This window comes from Neoarius graeffei, chromosome 10 (assembly GCF_027579695.1).
Source record: "Neoarius graeffei isolate fNeoGra1 chromosome 10, fNeoGra1.pri, whole genome shotgun sequence".
NCBI lineage: Eukaryota > Metazoa > Chordata > Actinopteri > Siluriformes > Ariidae > Neoarius > Neoarius graeffei.
In genome coordinates, this window is record NC_083578.1 from 78,510,726 (window position 1) to 78,519,452 (window position 8,727).

Here is an 8,727-nt window from a genome sequence, read left to right on the forward strand (position 1 = left end):
TTAATAGCTAAGGCAACCCCAGACTCGCTCTTGTTACCAGAGGTTTTTCCACACCAAAAAATCATGTAACCTGCTTCTTCCTTGATGGAGCCATTGTCACCAAGTCGAACTTCACTTAGAGCTGCAATATCTATATTGAATTTAATTAATTCCCAAGCGATACTAGTGCTTCTACGTTCAGGTCTATCATACTTTTTCTGGTCTAGCATGGTTCTAACATTCCAGGAAGCAAAATTTAATTTAAGAGTAGCTTGGACCTTTTTATCCTGGGCAATGCCCAGCCAGTATGGTTTTCTTTGTCTTTGAGAGTTCATGAATTTGGATTTGCTTGCAAAATATTTGTAAGGCTTAGATGAACACACACCTCAGTGCCAAAACCCAGGATTGAACCAGGAACCTTTAGCTCTTTAGGCTAATGCTCTCCCTACTGAGCTATTTCAGCAAGAGCCAGAACCAGGTTTCAAAAAAGTTGGGACAGACTGAAAAAGTTATGTAATGCTAAAAAAAAAAAATTGGTAGCTTGGCCAGTCAGGGTTGTACATAGTAAGTCAACCTTATGTAGTTAAATTAACCCACTGTGTGCTGTTGGTGACAAAAATGACTAAAATTGGGTTATATTAAACCCTGCATTTTTTTTTAGAAGTTTGAGGTAATTTCCACAATGCGTGCATGCCATATCCATTGTAATTCTGGGGTACGAGTATGAGAAATGTATGCAATGATGATGCATGAGAAATCTCAACTCATCTCATTATCTCTAGCCGCTTTATCCTGTTCTACAGGGTCTCAGGCAAGCTGGAGCCTATCCCAGCTGACTATGGGCGAAAGGCGGGGTACACCCTGGACAAGTCGCCAGGTCATCACAAGGCTGACACATAGACAGAGACAACCATTCACACTCACACCTACAGTCAATTTAGAGTCACCAGTTAACCTAACCTGCATGTCTTTGGACTGTAGGGGAAACCGGAGCACCTGGAGGAAACCCACACAGACAGAGCATGCAAACTCCACACAGAAAGGCCCTCGCCGGCCATGGGGCTCAAACCCGGACCTTCTTGCTGTGAGGCAACAGCACTAACCACTACACCACCGTGCCGCCCATGAGAAATCTAGGATAGGAATTTCTGACTGGAGCTAAATGAGCGGTTTGCTCTAGAAATCTACTTTGGAATCCGTCACACTTCCAACTCAAGGAGCATTTGTTAGGCATTGAGACAGGATACGGGAAAGTAAAAACAGGGTCAGAGGAGACATATGATCAACACATATACACCAGGCTGTTCTTAGGTTCAGACATAGCACAGTGACATTTACTCATTAAAAAAAAAACACTTCATAAACAATGAGCCAGGTTTTTTTTTAAATGAACCTGGGCAGGAATTTGATAGCTCATTTGTATTTGAGGACAGCATGCTAAGGTAGCTCCAGGGTCCTTGGTTTGATCCTGAGCTCAAGCACAGAGTTTCAAATGTTCTCCCTTTATAGGTTTCCTCCAGGTTCTCAGTTTCCTGCCATCCTTCCAAAAACTTACCCTATATGAGGATTGTCTATGTTTTATTGTTGGTTTCTACTTTGTCTTGTCTTGTGATCTGTGGTTTTGTGTTTTACTGTTTTTTATTGCCTGCTCGTTCATGCAATTATTCAGTCAGCCAGTGATTTAGCAGCAGCAGCATACTGGATAAATCATGCAGATACAGGTCAAGCACTTCAGTTAATGTTCACATCACACATCAGAATGGAGAAAAATTTTATCTCAGTGACTTTGACTGTTGAATAGTTATCGGTGCCAGACACACTAATTTGGGAATTTCAGAAACGACTGATCTCCTGGGATTTTCACACAGAACAGTCTTTAAAGTTTACACAGAATTGTGTGAAGGTCAGAGGAGAATAGCCAGACTGGTTCGCGCTGAAAGGAAGGCTATGGTAACTAAAATAACCATTCTTTACAACCATGGTGTGCAGAAAAGCTTCTCAGAATGCACAATTAACAATGTTGAATGTGAAATATGATTGTGTATTTCAAAAATGGTCTGACCATATTTATTATGAGCTTTTTGCTTGTATCTAGGCAACCTGAATTATCGGCCATATTACTGAGTGGACAGTCAGTGCTGTTGAGACTTATTTGGCTTTTTCTCAGCAGGGAGTCTAAAGGCCCTCTAAAAAAAAAGCTGAGGAGCCCTGAACTTGTGTGCTCTTAAAAGAACAATGCATCAGGCATGCAAATGTGAAAAGACTAAAACTAAACTCTTACATGTTTGAAAAGTCCTCCACAGTATGGCGGCTGATAAGAGCTGAATCAGATGGGTTCCTGACTTCCTGACTGACATAACAATTTTTGAGCAAAAGCACAAAGCTACTCTAAACCGTAGAATTTGTTTTTTGATCATCTCAGTTTTGCATCTTATCTGGAGCTTAATGCATTAACCTTTTGTTTGAAAAATCTGCAGGAAGATCTGTAAATTTTTCATTATGTCGGTGAGACAAGAGAGAGGCCCAGATGCACTTTAAAGGTCCCATGGCATGGTGGTTTGTTAATGCTTTAAACGGGCTCATGGAGGCTTCCGGATGTTATATCCGCAGCCTTTCTCGAAATGAACCCTCGGCATGTAAATATAGCCTCCTGGGAGAAAGCCCCATTTCAGCGCTTTTCCCAGTGCGTCGTTTTGCTAATGAGAAGCAGGAGGCGGGGAAGGGTAGAGGGTGGGGGCGGGCCATGGGGGGAGGGGCTTGACCAAGCTGCGCACACACATACTCGCTGCTATCAGCGCCTGTAGCCACGCTGCTAAGACAAAACCCCGTTCTCCCTCGGACTCCTTTCGTAAACTCAACATGACACAGAGAACAGAGAGTGAGAGTGTTCGGAGTGGTAGTTTACGAACGTATAATACCCTAGGCTTGAACACACACTCCATAACCAAAGAGGATAGAAGCAGCAACTACAGCAACATACCACTTATCCAACAGAAGACATGCATTGCGGAGCAATAGTCAAACATAAGCTCATAAGTTACAGTCAATTTCCAGACTAAACTCAGTTTAACAGAGCATGCTGCATGCTCTTTAGTTTTGTAGCGCAGATTACCTGGCTAACTGCAGGAAGCGGTTAGCTGCACAGCTAATGTAGCCATTGCTAGGCTAACGCACCGATTTTAAAACACGGCAAAACGACCAATTATACAGTACACTTACTTGTTCGGTGTTTGTGGCTGATGCAGCAGGGATGCTTGGTACGGACCCAGGCTTCAGTGACAGTTGATGTGCAAAACCTGCCCTGTACTGTCCCAAGTTGTGGAAACATTCCTCAGGAAAATGCTTCCGACAAACATACACCGTCTTAGGTAGACTCGACGGCGTATTATTGAAGTAAATAAAATTAAGCCACTGCGTCTTCAGGGGCTCTCCCGTCGGCAGTAAAAACAGACTTTTCTGTGTTGTCACATCCATGTACAGTGCAATTTCCATGTTTCGCTCGCTTAGGTGATGCCATGTTGTTGTGTCCTCTATGGTCTCCTCACTACAACTGGGCGGGGCAATCCATACAGTGGGTGGGAATCCGGGGGGGGGGCGTGGGGATCATCTCCCTTGCTGACGTAGTAAAGGGAAGAGCTTATCAAAACGCCGTTTTGACGCACCATTCTCAAATGTTGGGCATAGTTTGGTTTACACATTATGAAATTTCTAGCCACTGGGGTGACTTAAGAAGGTCAGAGGAACTCATTTTAGCATTAAAAAACCTCAGAAAGTGAAAATTTCATGCCATGGGACCTTTAACAGTGATTTATTTCCTGTACTGCGTGCTGACAGCAGTATCTTTGCAGGCTTTTCCAGATAAATGAGCTAAAAGTCACAGCAGAAGTTTCTCAAATCTTAGACCTCTTAATACTGCATGCCCCTCAGGAGGACCTTCCTGTTAGACCTAAAGGCAAAAGCTCTATATTAAAAGATGATTTGCTGACTTTGTTTTACAAACAACTAATATTGTTTATTAGTTATATCTTAGTGCTATTGATTTTTTAAATCTGATTGTTCAGAAGGTGATTCATTTTCTCTAACATGAGCTCTGATATTTGTTCTGGTTTGCAAGGCAAGTCACATTGTTCTGATACAGTCTGGTTTCTATAGTCACAGCTTGCACAGCTCTTAATAAACAGCTTAAAAAGCATGCTATTATTCAGCAAACATATGTATTTCACATTTATGGAAGGACTCTCCACTTTGTAACAGTAAGGGTTTTTTTTGCCATGGGAAAGACTTCAGGACTGAAGGCTTTGTACTTTCTGGTTTTCAGTTAAGTGACACACTGGCAGAACTGGCCAGGGAACAACTTTTTATAATGTAAGTAATAACAAGAACTAGTTTTGTATGTGTAATATTGGCTGGCTTTTTTTCAGGGTATATCAAATATATTCCATTCAGTTAGCATGATAGTGAACAAGTCAAAGATGAATTCAATATCATGCTAGCTGAATGGAATACATCTGATATACCATGAAAAAAAAGCCAGCTAATATTCATCTCATCTCATTATCTCTAGCCACTTTATCCTGTTCTACAGGGTCGCAGCCAAGCTGGAGACTATCCCAGCTGACTACGGGCGAAAGGTGGGGTAGACCCTGGACAAGTTGCCAGGTCATCACAGGGCTGACACATAGACAACCATTCACACCTACGGTCAATTTAGAGTCACCAGTTAACCTAACCTGCATGTCTTCGGACTGTGGGGGGAACCAGAACACCTGGAGGAAACCCACACGGACACAACATGCAAACTCCACACAGAAAGGCCCTCGCCGGCCACAGGGCTTGAACCCAGACCTTCTTGCTGTGAGGCGACAGCGCTAACCACTACACCACCGTGCCGCCACCAGCCAATGTTATTATTATTATTATTATTATTATACATTCCTTTCCAGTGTTCAACGTGTCTTTGTCTTTCAAAATTCTCTCAAAATCTTCCGTATTTAACGAAGCAAACCTGGCAGCCATGTTTGTTTACAAACATGTTGTGTTGTCACAGTTGCTCATTAGCACGGAAGTTTATGTCTCCGACGTGTGATGTCATGTTGTTTTGACAACCATGCAATATCTCATCTCATTATCTCTAGCCGCTTTATCCTGTTCTACAGGGTCGCAGGCAAGCTGGAGCCTATCCCAGCTGACTACGGGCGAAAGGCGGGGTACACCCTGGACAAGTCGCCAGGTCATCACAGGGCTAACCATGCAATATCATAAACCATATTCAACGCCCATTCTCCATTGGGTAGAGCAGGGGTGTCCAAACTGATCCATAAAGGGCCGTGTGGCTGCAGGTTTTCATTCCAGCCATGCAGCAGCACACCTGACTTGGCTCATTCAATCAACTGAATTGTCTTCACACAGTCAAATACTTGCAGCCACACCCACCCTTGATTAAAGGGTGGGTGTGTCAGTTGATTGAATAAGCCAAATCAGGTGTGCTGCTGCATGGCTGGAACGAAAACCTGCAGCCACACGGCCCTTTATGGATCAGTTTGGACACCCCTGGGGTAGAGTGATGTAATGCACATAGGATAAGCGATATACTAACAATATTGCATGCTGTCAAACCAAATGAATGAAACCCGCTAGAAGGGAATAGAACACGTTTTTATTCCATTGAAAAAGTGTCTTGTATGTATAACAATCCACAATATTACACATAACTATAAACTGATAAGGCAGCACAGTGGTGTAGTGGTTAGCACTGTTGCCTCACAGCCAGAAGGTTCTGGGTTCAAGCCCAGTGGCTGACGAGGACCTTTCTGTGTGGACTTTGCATGTTCTCCGCGTGGGTTTCCTCCGGGTGCTCTGGTTTCCCCCACAGTCCAAAGACATGCAGGTTAGGCTAATTGGTGGCTCTAAATTGACTGTAGGTGTGAATGGTTGTTTGTCTGTGTGTCAGCCCTGTGATGATCTGGTGACTTGTCCAGGGTGTACCCCACCTCTCGCCCATAGTCAGCTGGGATACATGTAGGCTCCAGCTTGCCAGTGACCCTACACAGGATAATGTATGGATGGCTAAACTGATAAAGTGTTGTTCTTCAATTCATTAAAATACAACCCTGATTCCAAAAAAGTTGGGACAAAGTACAAATTGTAAATAAAATGGAATGCAATGATGTGGAAGTTTCAAAATTCCATATTTTATTCAGAATAGAACATAGATGACATATCAAATGTTTAAACTGAGAAAATGTATCATTTAAAGAGAAAAATTAGGTGATTTTAAATTTCATGACAACAACGCATCTCAAAAAAGTTGGGACAAGGCCATGTTTACCACTGTGAGACATCCCCTTTTCTCTTTACAACAGTCTGTAAATGTCTAGGGACTGAGGAGACAAGTTGCTCAAGTTTAGGGATAGGAATGTTAACCCATTCTTATCTAATGTAGGATTGTAGTTGCTCAACTGTCTTAGGTCTTTTTTGTCGTATCTTCCGTTTTATGATGCGCCAAATGTTTTCTATGGGTGAAAGATCTGGACTGCAGCCTGGCCAGTTCAGTACCCAGACCCTTCTTCTATGCAGCCATGATGCTGTAATTGATGCAGTATGTGGTTTGGCATTGTCATGTTGGAAAATGCAAGGTCTTCCCTGAAAGAGACGTCGTCTGGATGGGAGCATATGTTGCTCTAGAACCTGGATATACCTTTCAGCATTGATGGTGTCTTTCCAGATGTGTAAGCTGCCCATGCCACATGCACTAATGCAACCCCATACCATCAGAGATGCAGGCTTCTGAACTGAGCGCTCATAACAACTTGGGTCATCCTTCTCCTCTTTAGTCCGAATGACACGGCGTCCCTGATTTCCATAAAGAACTTCAAATTTTGATTCGTCTGACCACAGAACAGTTTTCCACTTTGCCACAGTCCATTTTAAATGGCTCAGAGAAGACATCTGCACTTCTGGATCATGTTTAGATATGGCTGCTTCTTTGAACTATAGAGTTTTAGCTGGCAACGGCGGATGGCACGGTGAATTGTGTTCACAGATAATGTTCTCTGGAAATATTCCTGAGCCCATTTTGTGATTTCCAATACAAAAGCATGCCTGTATGTGATGCAGTGCCGTCTAAGGGCCCGAAGATCACGGGCACCCAGTATGGTTTTCCGGCCTTGACCCTTACGCACAGAGATTCTTCCAGATTCTCTGAATCTTTTGATGATATTATGCACTGTAGATAATGATTTGTTCAAACTCTTTGCAATTTTACACTGTCGAACTCCTTTCTGATATTGCGCCACTATTTGTCAGCGCAGAATTAGGGGGATTGGTGATCCTCTTCCCATCTTTACTTCTGAGAGCCGCTGCCACTCCAAGATGCTCTTTTTATACCCAGTCATGTTAATGACCTATTGCCAATTGACCTAATGAGTTGCAATTTGGTCCTCCAGCTGTTCCTTTTTTGTACCTTTAACTTTTCCAGCCTCTTATTGCCCCTGTCCCAACTTTTTTGAGATGTGTTGCTGTCATGAAATTTCAAATGAGCCAATATTTGGCATGAAATTTCAAAATGTCTCACTTTCGACATTTGATATGTTGTCTATGTTCTATTGTGAATACAATATCAGTTTTTGAGATTTGTAAATTATTGCATTCCGTTTTTATTTACAATTTGTACTTTGTCCCAACTTTTTTGGAATCGGGGTTGTATATAATTGGTGCATTCCTGACTTAAGGTAATTGTTTCATTAAGATGATGTTGAAAAAATGATGGATGATACATTGCAGAAAAGGTGAATGAACCATCTTATGCAGGTATATGATGGAAAACCTAGCCTTAACCAAATTTGTAAACATGCAATATTTATGTGATTTATCTGAATTTAGCCAAACTCAGACAGTGTTTTGGCATGTAAACTATCACTTTGCATTTTCATGTCACGTCCTAGTATACAATATCTAAAGTTGCAGATGAAAAATCCAATGATCCATAGCTCACAACCTCATCAAATGACTTCCTCATGAATGAGAATCTCCTGGTTTGCAATCTACTCGTATCTTTAAAATAGCCCAGATTCTCAGTGTTACTATGCAAAGTCTTGCTCCAGCATTATGCCTGTGAAGATTCCAAGCTGGACACACGGTGGTGTAGTGGTTAGCACTGTTGCCTCACAGCAAGAAGGTCCAGGTTCGAGCCCCATGGCCGGTGAGGGCCTTTCTGTACGGAGTTTGCATGTTGTCCGTGTGGGTTTCCTCTGGGTGCTCCGGTTTCCCCCACAGTACAAAGACATGCAGGTTAGGTTAACTGGTGACTCTAAATTGACCGGAGGTGTGAGTGTGAATGGTTGTCTGTGTCTATGTGTCAGCCCTGTGATGACCTGGTGACTTGTCCAGGGTTTACCCCACCTTTTGCCCGTAGTCAGCTGGGATAGGCTCCAGCTTGCCTGCGACCCTGTAGAACCGGATAAAGGGGCTAGAGATAATGAGGTGAGAGATGAGATTCCAAGCCCTGGACATTACCTGCCTGTCTTGATTAGTGTTTTGACCATAACACACTTCACGTTTACTGATTTAGTCTTGTTTTATTTATCCAGTTTGGCTGACTACATTCTGGAGTAATGCCTAGCCCTTTGGTTTGCTTTCTATGTTGGTTTTTAATAAAATCAGAAAACCTGCGTTTGCACCCATCTGTCTGCTTCATGATGCAATCATTATGATGAATATTTGTAGGTAAAATTGTGTGTGTGTGTGAAA

The 8,727-nt window shown here is 42.6% G+C and overlaps 1 non-coding gene across 1 annotated transcript; it reads right to left on the reverse strand.

The window, feature by feature from the left end:
* Window positions 1–369: 369 nt before the first annotated feature.
* Window positions 370–442, reverse strand: trnaf-aaa (transfer RNA phenylalanine (anticodon AAA)). Its single transcript has one exon. It is a non-coding gene; the product is annotated as a tRNA-Phe (tRNA).
* Between the last annotated feature and the right edge of the window lie 8,285 nt (window positions 443–8,727).